The 12370-nt window shown below is 44.0% G+C and overlaps 1 protein-coding gene across 5 annotated transcripts in view; it reads left to right on the top strand.

Annotated features, from left to right (window-relative positions):
- The window catches only part of ARHGEF5 (Rho guanine nucleotide exchange factor 5), a 33282-nt gene that overhangs the window by 2023 nt on the left and 18889 nt on the right, over window positions 1-12370 (top strand). The gene's annotated exons all lie outside the window — the stretch shown is intronic.

The following is a 12370-nucleotide window of genomic DNA, read 5'->3' as shown; positions in this document are numbered from 1 at the left end:
TTTTTTTTTTTTATGTAATCTACTTTGGAGTCTTGTTTAAAGTGGGCTGTTTTATTTAATTAGTTTGTATTCATATTGCATTCCCTCTCCATAGTTATCCCAGGCAAAATTTGAGGAACAGTCCGCAAGGGATTTCAAATTCTTAATTGGAATCACATTTTTTTCCAAGGATGTTTGATTCTAAGAGTTTACTGTGCTTTCTGTCATCTGGTATCTTTCCAGTTGATGTTGTTTGCTTAGTTACTGTTTGGCTAAATTATCCACAGCTAGTTTATTTCAGTAGTCATGCCTCGGAAGTTTTGCAATTCCTTTCCGCTTTGCAGCTCCTCAACTGAAGTCCTGTTGAATCTTTTAATGAAGTATTCAGAAGCAACTGCAGTGCAAATGCAGTTGTGCTCTATTGTTTTGGCGTTTGGGCTCTACACAGAGGTTATTTCCCTCTTTCCTGACGTAATTGCACAGTTGATGTTCAGAGTATCAGCCAGCTGGGGACAGATATTGTCACCTGATCCCTGGAAGGTATTTACATTCCCAGCTGGTTTTCACTGCACTGAATCCAGAATTCTACTAGAAAAGTGTCCAGTCTTGATTTCAAGATATCAAGTGATAGGCTGCACTAGTTCCCTGGGTAAATTATTCCAATGGCTGATTACCCTCACTAATTTCTTATCTCCATCTGTCCGGCCTGGCTCCTAACTGCAAAGTCTTGCTACAAGTTTTCATTGCAGGTGACAGAGCCTGTTGGTGCCAGGATGACACTTTTTCCAGCTAAAAGATGGCCTGTTGTACTGCAAGCCCATGACTGTTAGCCATGCTGAGTTTTTCCTTTTGGGAAGAGGCAGCTGTGGAGCTGGAGTCTGGGTGATCAGTGTGGTTTAGAGCAGTGGTGGAGGGTGCCTGGCTGGTGTCTGCGTGCAGGCAGGGCTTCCTGGGGTCTCTGATTGAAGAACTGAAGGAATGATCCAGTTCTCATCCAGTCCTGACTGTGAGCTCCTGCTGCTTCCCTAGGACCAGCTCTGGTGACCAGACGGCCTCAGATCAGTCCAGTCACTGCTCCAACTGGATATTAACCCCCTTCCCTAAAGAAAAAAAAAGTAGAGAAGTTGGATTAGCCTGCTTTGTGACCAGAGAGATTGCTGAAGTATAGCGTGACACTGGGCATGAGAAATGTGGTGAGGGACCACCTCTTCCAACAGCAGGAGTAGATGCCAGAGGGAATCACACATTTAGTTCCTACATTTCTGTGCTTGGATAAACAAGTCTCTGGTTGCACAAATCCTCTCAGCTGGCACTGCTGTTGAAAGAAGCCATCATGCCTGCATGTTGTCGTCTCTGCTGGTTCTCTGCTGCGGTTTGTTGTGAGACCACACATGCACCTCTGCCACCAGAAGAGAAAGGGCAGAGGATGGAACTCCTTTTGGCAAGGTGTGGAGAGTTGGTGAAACTAAGAGTTGTAACAAGCACACCTTACCTTAAATCTTCATAGGAGGGAGTTATCTTTTTGCCTTCCCTCCCCAGATGACATGTGAGAGTACCTGCCCTGATTTACACAGTAATGCAGGTTAACTTGGGAGAACTGGGTTTAGCCAGGACTGGGTTTAGGTCAGGTGCCTTTATTTCTTTTGTTAAGAAGGGTATGCTGAAATTTATTGTGTGGGAAACAGCATTTAACATAAGAAGGAGGTCTGAGCCTTGGCTGTGACACAGTGCTGCCTATGAAGGGTTCAGTGGTGCAGAAAAGTTCCAAGTTAATGCATTCATGCGTTCTAGGTGTGAGTTCTCAGTGGTGCTCAGTGCTGAGCAAGGTGGGGTGCCTTTTTGGGAAAGCTTTGTTAATCTCGTGTTTCATTAAAAAGTGACTCCATCTTTCTTGCGCTTTGAGTAGAATTGGTTTCCTGAGACAAAATCCATTTCCCATCTATTATTTTAGACAATATTCTTTCAAGCCCCATGCAGAACACTGAAGGATGAGGGACAGAGCCTTGTGGTGGGGCCTTGTTTTCACCTCATGTTTAGGGGTTTGGATTAAAAACAAGATGAAGAAGAAATTCCCATGACTTTAGCAGAAGTTCAGTGCAAGGTCAGGGGGAGGGCTTTTTTCAGGTTTTGATAATGGGAAAAATTTAGAAGAGGGAAGGTGATTACCATGACATGTGTACAAAGGTGCACAGATAAACAGACAGACACACATATGTAAATGTATACAAAATAGAGGGTGTTCCGATGCTAGGAGAGGTTGAGGAGGAGTGGCTGAAGAAACTGTAATTGGATAGCACACAAAGAGGAAAGTGAGGTGGGAGGAAGCACAGGACCTGCTGCTGGGAGAATACTGCATTAAAACACAGATGGCCATAAGTTCTCTTCCTGAAAACGTGTCCTATTTGCAGGATCATGGAGAAGTGTGTGACTTTGGACACCAAACAACCTTTTTGTGATTTTAAATTGAACATCCAGCTGCAGGCAGGGGCTCAGTGTGAGATTCACTGCCTGTGGGATTGCTGCTGCTCAGAGTCATTAAGCACTGGGGTTTCTAATGCTGATCATACACAGAAATTCCCAAATCTTTACCTGGGGCAGGCTGGGGTGGTGCCCAGTGAGATCCAGGAGCTGGGTGATCCCCTCCGTGGGCAGAGCAGAGCTGTGCACTGGAGCAGGCCCAGCCTTACAGGGTGTGACTGGAGGAGGTGAGAGGAGGGAAAGCTCCTGCTTCATCAACGAATCCAGCAGTAGAGTTTATGAATCCAAAATACACCCCTCCGGAGGCAGGGTAGGGGATTAGGATCCTGGTCATGTTAGGGCATGATTTGTTCAGGTTGTGGAAGCCCAGGGATAATCAGGGGACAGGAGTGTGGGTTACAAGCAGATCTGTAACTAGTTGGACATGGTCCCTGTTCACATCTGCCACAAAGTGGCTGCCTTGACTACACTTGCATATTCACTTGATAATATAAATAGATTCACAAAGCAATATTAAACTAAGACAAAGGCCACTGTTGGGAGGAGTAGAAGAGGAAGATGCTTTGCCTGTGATCTTGCTAGGCAGCTGCAAAAATCAGGATGTGTAAACTACAAGGTTTGTGTGCTTTACACTCACCTTTACAGGTGTAATGATCAAAAATGCCCACATAGATTGTTTAAATAGCTTAAATCTTACTTGGGCCCTTAAATCTTCACAACAGATTGCTATCTGTGATAAGGGGCTCGTGGAAATTTGGAAAGAGTAGATGGGAAGAGTATAGGGAATACACTATATCAGTGCCTAGCAAAGCTCTGATGCTGTAGCACCAGATGTCTTTAGAGGGTCTGGGTTCCAGGCTGATTCCTTGGAATAAGCCTGAGTTTAGACGCAGAAGTTCTGCTGTAGGTATTCCATAGTGCAGGCATCCGAGGGTAACTCTAGACTATGAAATGTAATCCAGCTGCAACATTTGAGTCACTCTTCTTTCTGAGTGCACCCAGATCACTGCCTGGTTTTTCAGGTGAGGGCTGCCAGGCTGCTAGTGAAGTTGAGAAGGTGCAGTGTGTCTGTTTCCATTTCTTTGCTGGATTTAGGGGAGAAAGGATGTTCTGAGTGTGCTGCCAGCTCTTCAGGACAGGAACAGTGCTCAGTATGTAAAACAGTGAGGATTCGGTCCTGATGGTTGGTATGGCTCATGCATGGCTAAAGTAACTCTTCTCATTGTTCTCTTTTTCTGTGGCTTGCTTTGCACATGAAGATATTTCAGGCTTGAGTCTGGATAGAATGGAGCTGGTAGATCTTAGAGTGCTTTGAAAATGATGCACTTTTTTCTCTTTTCTCTACCCCTCCCCACAAGACTGTAGAATATCCTGAGTTGGAAGGCACCCACAAGGATCACTCATGTCCAGCTCCTAGGCAAGGTGTTTTCTCCTGGAAAGGTGTGTCCCAGGTACAGGCAAACAGAATCTCAGGCTGGGCAAGGGGGTTAGCGCTGGCAAGGCTGCAGTACAAAACACAATCTTGTCATGACTCTATGCTTGCCAAACCCTGGGGCAGAGAGAGGATGCCGTGGGGAGACAGGCCAAGGGAACTTGGGCTATCCCACTATTTTTATAGCAAATTATGGGTTGTGGCATGTTTTCTTAAATGTGCAAGTGATTGAGGGAGATGGGTTTACCCCTCAAGTCACCCAGTAATTTCTTAATAACAACTGGTGATGTGTGTAGGGAATACATAACTGCACTGTCACTCTCTTCTCATCCCTGAGCACAAGCTGAGAAGAGAGAATGTTCTGTCAGGGCATGTGGGGAGGGCTGAGAAGGAATCTGTAAGGTGTTCCTGTAGGCACAGGGTGAACACTGCTTGTTTTGGTACCATCTGGGAAGGAAATCCTCCTCTCACATTGCTCCTACAGTTCGCCTTGTCTTCCTGCCCCTGCACAGTGAGTAAACTGAGCTGTTTCATTTCAGAGAGGGGCAGAGAGAGGAAGATGAGCAATTTGGAGGTATGCTGGAGCAATGAAATGTGCCTTATCCTGGAAGAGCAAGGCCAGGCATGCTAGTTATGTCATTGTAGTGTGTGCTCTGTCACAAGGGAGGGCCAGGGCTGTGAAAAGCAGCTAAGAATTGTGTCTGCATCTAGAAGAATCGTGACAGCTGAATTGCCCAGTGGGTGTTATCAGATGCACCACAGACATTTCTTCCTTTGTTCCCTACCAGTGTAATTTTTGCCTATCCAGTTGCTGAGTGTGTGATAACAGTGATATCACATGTGAAAATACTCATCTAAGTGTAAAAGGGGAAAGATGGATTGATTCTGACTCTGATAATAATAGCAAAATGACTTTAGAAGAGACCAGAATAAGAGAAGGCGAGATGAGCTGCTTTGTGTATGCAGTGAAAACTGGCATGATCTCACATTCAGCAAGGCAGTATGGAAGCAAATCTGCCCTGAAATGTGTTATAATTGCGTTTTGCCAAATTGTTGTCTTTGAAAGTTTAATTAAAAAGTGGCATTGTAAAAGGTTTTGTTGTGACTGCTAAAAAGAGTGAACAAAGTGTACTGAAAAGTGAAAAAAGGTATTAACTGATGTGGAAGACAAATACAGAAGTGTCAAGCAAAGCATGTGCAAAAACACCAGCTTGGTTTTGAACTATGGTTTGATAGAGAAATACAGTTTTGTGTTTAGTGGCAGCAAGAAATAGCTGATGCTGTATGTCCCATATTCATGCAATTGATGGAATTGGAGAAGGGGTCTCCCTGAATATGGGCACAGTGAGAAATAGAAAACTTGTGAATATCTGATAGTGTGAGGCTATGGGAGTGAGGCTTTCACTGACTAGGCAGCGAGACTCCTCCAGTACAAGTGTGATATCAGAATGAGCCAAAACAACTAATTATGTACACTACATTGTGTGAAAAATCTCCCATCATTTGTAGTAAACAACGTTACAACACAAAAGGAAAATACCTTAGCAATGTGTTTTGTTATCTGGAAGAACTTGGAGGCAAAAAGACATGGAAGGAAAGAACAGAGTGAGCAGCTGATATATTTTTGTTGGTGAAGAGATTGCTTAAATAAGACTTTGCTTATGGTTGCAATCAGATATGGGGTTTATAACAGGCCTTTGCATATTCAGTACACTGAGCTGCCACTCCCTGCCTAATCCTCAGAGTGTGGCTGTGGGGTAGGAGGGGTTACTATTACCCCAGCTGCACAGATGACCCTCTGACAGGCAGAAACTGCTGCAAACAGCTAGAATTAGGAACTGGAATTTCTACTGGATAGGACTATACTTGATTGCCCTAAAAATACACCAAAACCAGTTACAATCTGTCTTCTATAGGGACTCCTTTTAGTGAATGATTGCAGTGGGACACTGAAAGAAGGAGAGCTCCTGGTATCCTGATGTGTGTTCCTCTTCCAGCCTGGATTATGTTACTCGTGAAACAGCTATTCTTTGTGGGGCCCACTGGCTTGAAATGTGTAGTGGCTGCACCCATGCTGAACTGCTCATAAGCTATAGCTGTGATGAGAGGCAAGACTTAAAACAGCAGGGTACATCTTTTGCCATTTTCTGTTAGGGCAAGTGCAGGAATAGCCAGAGGTGTGGGATGCTGGGGTATTCCCCATGTTTGCATCAAAAGCAGCAATGCTGCGTGTCCTGCTGTAAGGATAGTTGTAATTGCACCTTTGCTGGCACAAATGGAAAAGGTGAGGTGCTGGCTTCAGTAATAGGCAGCAAAGATCTGTGCTGAAAGGTGGGTTCCTCATGTGCATCAATCTGGCAGAGGTTAGACTAAATTTTCCATGTAGGAAAGTGTTTGGGAAGAGGACTCCAAGAAGGAGAGCTCTGGCTCTTCCCTCATTCTTGGAACCACTGACAATCCCAACCATTTCCCCTTTAGGTTCTCTATTACCCTTGGCTTTCCCAAACTACAGTGGTCACACCACATCATACCCTCTGCTGTTACATCCAGTGATTGTTTTTTTTAAGCACAGCAAAGCATTTTTCCCCGTCCCAAGTCCAAAGAACTGGTTGGGATGACTGGAGAAGCCGTGCTGCATCTGGTTGACCTTGGCAGACCTGCGACGTTGACGTGTTTATTTATGCCCCGCTGATCAAAGCGTGCTGCAGGTAATGGGAAGGCAAAGGAGCCGAGTCTCCCATTTCATTTGCCTGGTGCCAATGGCTTCCCAGGGGAAGTCTCTCATGGATGGGAAGGTATGCACCAGTCCAATTAGAATATGCCATGCACGCCTGCATAGGCCAGGGGACGCGAGGACTTTGCATTCCTCAGCCAGAGCTGTTGGTTTGTGACCGTGTCGTAAAAGAGGTGAAGGAAACTTTATCAGCTCAGTTTTCCACTGTTACTCACAGGCCACTGTTAAGTTGCCTCATCCTCTAATTTCTTGGGGTGAATTTGAGGCACACAGACTTTATTTTACTCCTCAGCATCACCATCTGATAAGGTGGGACCTGGGAGGGGAAAGAGAGAGGTGGTGTTACATGCCACAGGGCTGAGGAAAAGGAAGCCATAGGCCAGTCAAGAAGAGTCGGAGTTGATGTCTTCAAAGGCTCCCAAAGGGCAATCTTAGGATCCTGATTGCTCAGCTAATATCTGAAGAGTCATGGAGCCATCAAGGACTGCTGTTTTAGAAAATCTGGAAGGGTGGTGGTGGGAAGCAGACTCTGCCCTCTCGTTCACATGCAGAAACATGAAAATGGAGGGAGGAAGGATTAAAATATCTCTAGTTGTTCCTTATGCATTGAAACTTGTTTAATTATTAAAATGGGAAAAATACTGTAATTAATGCATCAAAAAATGTTAGTAATATTTCTGAGCTGGTATAAAATGAATGCTTTAAATTAATCCACACTTGGAGTTGTATTGAACATGAAAGTATGTGCATCTAAATTTTGCCCATTGACAAAGAAGGGGAAATAATATTGAAATAGAGAATATCAGTATTGTTCATCTGTGTGTGCTGTTTCTTGATTTTTTTAAAGGTTGTACCTGTAGGTACAACCTGCAGGTTGTGGGGCTCTACCTTTTTTTTTATTTTTTATAATATGCTGTCTTAATGATAGTATTAGGAACTAGTGCTAAATCTTAACTACAATATCTATGGGCTGTAATTATTACTATAAACCTTGAAATAAAATAGTATTACTACCTTATTAGTATTGATAATTGGTAAAGCTGGTTATAAAAAGCATTTTCTTAGACTGATGCATATCAGTTACAGCATTTAAACCCCTGATTTATACAACTTTTCACAGCTTCATCTGAAAGACAAGGTCCCTTCCATTTGGAGTGTTTTCCTGCTAGAATTGCAGATGGTTTGAGGAGGTTTCCAGGGCTTTTCCTAGGATGTCCTATGTGTTGTTACTTGTTTTCAGAGTTGGTCACAGGGGCTATCTCCTAATTCACCTGTCTTCCATGCAACATCCCCTCAGAGCCGGTGCTTTCCCATGGGGAGAAGGCTGGCTGTGGGTTCACCGGAATAGCACAGTCAGCGGCAATAACGAGACAGGGAAACATGAAACCATAAAAACAATGGCTCATTTGGAGATGGTTTTAAATCCAGTTAGGATATCCTGCTTCCCCTGGTGCCTGCTTCTCACCTGGGAGGGCAGCAGATGTGTTCTTAGCAGAGGGCCAGGAGTGAGGGTGTAAATGCTCGCTGCCATGCTGCTGCTGGTGTGCAGCGCTTGGCAGTCACACAGGGGAGCCTACACTGGAGAGTCAGGGACCTGCCTGTGGATGCTGGGTGTGGCTTCACCAGAGCCTAGGGCTAAGTCCAGCCTTCTGCTTTGCTGTCCAGCCCCATGTTCTTGGCCTCTCGTGCAGCCTCTCTAGGGTCCCAGCACATGGAGGACATGGATCTGCTGGAGCCACCAAGATGCTTTGAGGGATGGAGAACTTCTGCTCTGAGGCCGTGCTGAGGGAATTGGGATTGGTCAGCATGGAGAAGAGAAGGTTTTGGGGTGACCTCCTTGTGGCCTTCCAGTGTCTGAAGGGAGCCCACAGGAAAGATGGAGAGAGACTCTTGACAAGGGCCTGGAGTAACAGGACAAAGGGGGATGACTTCAAACTGGCAGTAGGTTTAGATTGGATGTGAGGAAGAAATTGTTCTCTGTGAGGGTGCTGAGGTCCTGGCACAGGTTTCCCAGAGCAGCTGTGGCTGCCCCATCCCTGGCAGTGTTCCAGGCCAGGCTGGATGGCGCTCTGAGCAACCTGGGATAGTGGAAGGTGTCCCTGCCCATGGCAGGGGCTGGGAATAAGATAGACTTTGAAGACCCTTCCAAGCCAAACCATTGTCTGATTCCATATACAACTACTTCAGGAAGCTGTCAGATTTACCTTGATGTTCTTATCATTTCTCCTGTGTCATACTTTTATGGCTCTGCTCCTGGGCTGTTGTTTATTTTTGGCTCGACAACTCCCTGGGATGGCTCATACATGGTCATGTGTGCACTGGCACAAGGGAGATGTTGGCAGCAACCTGGATGCATAGTGAATGGGTCTGCTCTGGATTTTAGGTGTTCTGGATTTTCAGGGTCCCATGTCAGGTCTTAATCGAGATTTATTAAGATCCAATTCCATGTGGATAGTTTGTACAGTCAGCAGCAGAAGGAATAGAAGAAACTCTCCTTCTCTTTATTTTATTTTAATTTTTTTTTTTAATGAATGGAATATAAACAAACGAACTTTGCAGGTTATCTGCAAATAGCTAAATTTGCCCTGTAAAATTTGGTTATTCATCTTTGTTAATCCAGTTATATCACAGTGTGTTTCACTGCCTTTTTTTTTAGTTTCTGCTAGCTCAAGTAACTCACTGTATCAGGCCTAAATATTCTGCACTGTCATGGGTCCCAGCCTTTGAAAAACAGGGATCAGACAGAGAGGGAATGGGGACTTGCCTTTCCTCTCCTTAGTTACAAATTAAGGTTTAAGATTAAGAAATTAAGATAAATCCAGACAGCAAGATTTAATTTTTGAGTCATACGTAGTTTATCTGGCCTTTTCCACACCCATTAAAGGCCATACATTCATTTTTTTTCTTAATTGTAAGCCAAAACTCTCACATAACCCCATGATTCTTGCAAGTGGGACTGTATGAGAAACAGAAAATGTTGTGATGTGCACAATAATCTGTGCCAGTTGGCCATACAAGACTTAGGCTGTGAGTAACAAGTTTTCTGTGTGTTCACATTAGTACCTTCCTATTCAGCACCCACACAATTCCTGTGGCTTTGGGTGTGTGAAGCTATTTTTCCACAAGGGAGAGGGAAGGGGTCCCTGCTGGTGCTTTCCCACATTTATATTTCTTATAACATTTTATTTCTATCTAATACTTTTTGCTTCCAATAGCAAACTTGTCTCATGGTAGCTTCTTCGATCTAAGGAAACCAATTAAATTCCCAAGGAAAAGATTGTTTATTCCCCAAGAAGTTGGGTTAGGGGAGGGTTGTAGCAAAACATGTTTTTCCCATATCCCTTTTGGATTATTTTTTTTCCTTTCTTTAGCTGCAGTTTTCAGTACAAAGCTCCATCACTATTACAGTACTGCCAAGTTTATTGATTGTGATACAAATGTCATCACTTTTTAAAATAATTTCACTGCTGGGGTCATAAGGTAATTAAAACTGATATGAGGAGCTAAGGCTGAAAACATGCATTCTGAGGAGACAACATGTGTGATTTTGTTGTTGTGGTTGCTATCTCATGGGATTCTAAATCCAATAATTTTTTATTGTTCTCTCCGATTGATGGTACAATATTCAAGCCGAGTATGACAGAATTTTCTGCTGTTGTTATGGCTGATGACATTGTGCTGTCACTACCATGGAATGATATACAGGTGCAGTTTTATGTGTATTTTAGCCTTTTTTTTAGTTGCATAGGATTTGCTTCACCTATTGAAGCAAAAGCAGGATTTTGCCATACATTTATGGCTGGGTATATATCGATGTTTAGCTCGTCAGTTATCCCACACTGCTAAAATGTTCCAGCTTTATCTTCTGTGGGGCTCTCACAGCTACCAGAAATCTGACAGTTTTCCAGGTAGAACTTGTGAAAGAGGTTATATGACATGTTTGCATTAGACAGGATAACTTTGGAGGCCCTCTCTCCAGAGCAGGACAGTTTGTCCCAGTTCAGTTTGCTGAATATTGTTCATCCTTATCTGCCTGTAGCTTAACTGTGCTCAGGATGGGTACAGGTAGCATGACAGCAGCTGTGCTCACAATGATTCCACTGTACAGGCTGGGCAAGTCCAAGCTTTCAAGTGTGTTTCCAGGTCCTTTGATGTCTTAAGGACATTTGCATCTGTCAGAATGGTTTGGTACAAACAGGAGTGTTCTTTAATCTGAGACTCAAAAACAGCAGCATGAGATTCTGGCTCACGTGTCCACAGTGTAGTGAGAGACTGAGATTGCTGCTGCTGACTGGAGAATCTCTCCTGAATCATCCTGGTCAAAGAGGAACTGGGAACTCCTCGAGTTCGTGGCAGACATGCCATCTAGGAATGTGTGCAGCATGCTCCTAGCAGCCACCTCTGCATAAAGTGTCATAGGAAAAGTAATTTGGGAAGGTCTTGCCTCCTTTTGTGCTCCAGATGTTTCTGTCAATTGTGTTTCCATCCCTAGAGTTTGTAGAGAGACCTGCACAGAGCAACTTGCAGTGACTCAATACATTACTTCAGTGTGGGAATTCTGCTCTTCACCAAGTACTGTCAATTTTCTTTCTACTGAGCTCTCGCAGTGGGAATCACGCACTATTCGTGTGTATTCTCATGTTAGAAGACTGCAGAATATCAAGGATTACCCATTACTTTTATGAATATAAACTTAACCTCTGCTTACTAAGTTAAGAGGAGTGAACTGGGTTTTTTGATTTACCAGTGACCCCATTGTATCTTAAGAATGAATCACTTTTATTGCATCTCTGGGTAGTGCAATGTACAATCCAAGCCATGTTCTTCACTCGCTGTTTGCCAAATGTTCAGTAGCAATTTCCAAGGTGAAATTGTGTTCAACCCAAAATTATGATTCTCTGACACTTTTTTTTTTTGTTAGCATTAAGTATTATAATCTACTTAAATAAAAACAAGTGTAAGAAAATATGGAAAATTGTGGGGGTTTTTTTCTCTCAGTGAGTCATTAGATGATTAATAGGCTCAGTGTATCTTGAGTGTGCCTATGACGAGTGAAAGCTGCAACTGGGTGTGTTAAAATGCGGGCAGACTCTCTACACTGGTGTGACTGGGAGGTCTCACCTGCATTTCTTAAGCTTAAGTAGCAGCTTAAATGCATTTTCCAGGAGGTCAGGTGCTATTGGCATCTTTGTTTTGTTCTCCCCTGCCTAAGTCATCTGAGGCAGCTCCTGGCACCCACTATATTACCAGCAGTATGTAGCACAGCAGTAGACTCTACATTATATTGCTTTTTTAGATCATCTTTTTCTCTCTCCAAGTCCTTTCCTTCAGCACGTCCCTTCTGCTCTCCACGCCCTCAAAGCTGACTCCATGTTACATTATTTCCCTTATTCCTTCTTATCTCTAGCACTTTTGTTATCTCTTCCTGAGCTCAAGAGTTTTGACTCCCCTCCTTCACCTCTCTTGATGGGTAGTACAGCGATAGAGCAGCCCGGAGTGGTGTGTGAAGATTGGTTACTGTTTCTTTGCAGGGGAATATGTGCACTGGGAATCTGTCACATGGAGGGACATGCAGCTGAGGAAGCCAGCCTAAGCATGGCAGGACTAGCTGACGAAATATAAAAATTGAGGCTTGTGGCAGGGCAGGCTTTGTGTTCCGTTTCCTGGGTGTCTCACCAAACTGAAGTTCTGTGTGTGCCTTCCTGGGAGAGATGGTGCTGTCCTGCACACTGAGCTCTGGATTTTGT

The sequence above is a fragment of the Erithacus rubecula genome (genome assembly GCF_903797595.1).
Source record: "Erithacus rubecula genome assembly, chromosome: 4".
Lineage (NCBI taxonomy): Eukaryota > Metazoa > Chordata > Aves > Passeriformes > Muscicapidae > Erithacus > Erithacus rubecula.
Note: the sequence above shows the minus strand (reverse complement) of the source record. Positions and strands in the feature narration are given on the sequence as shown.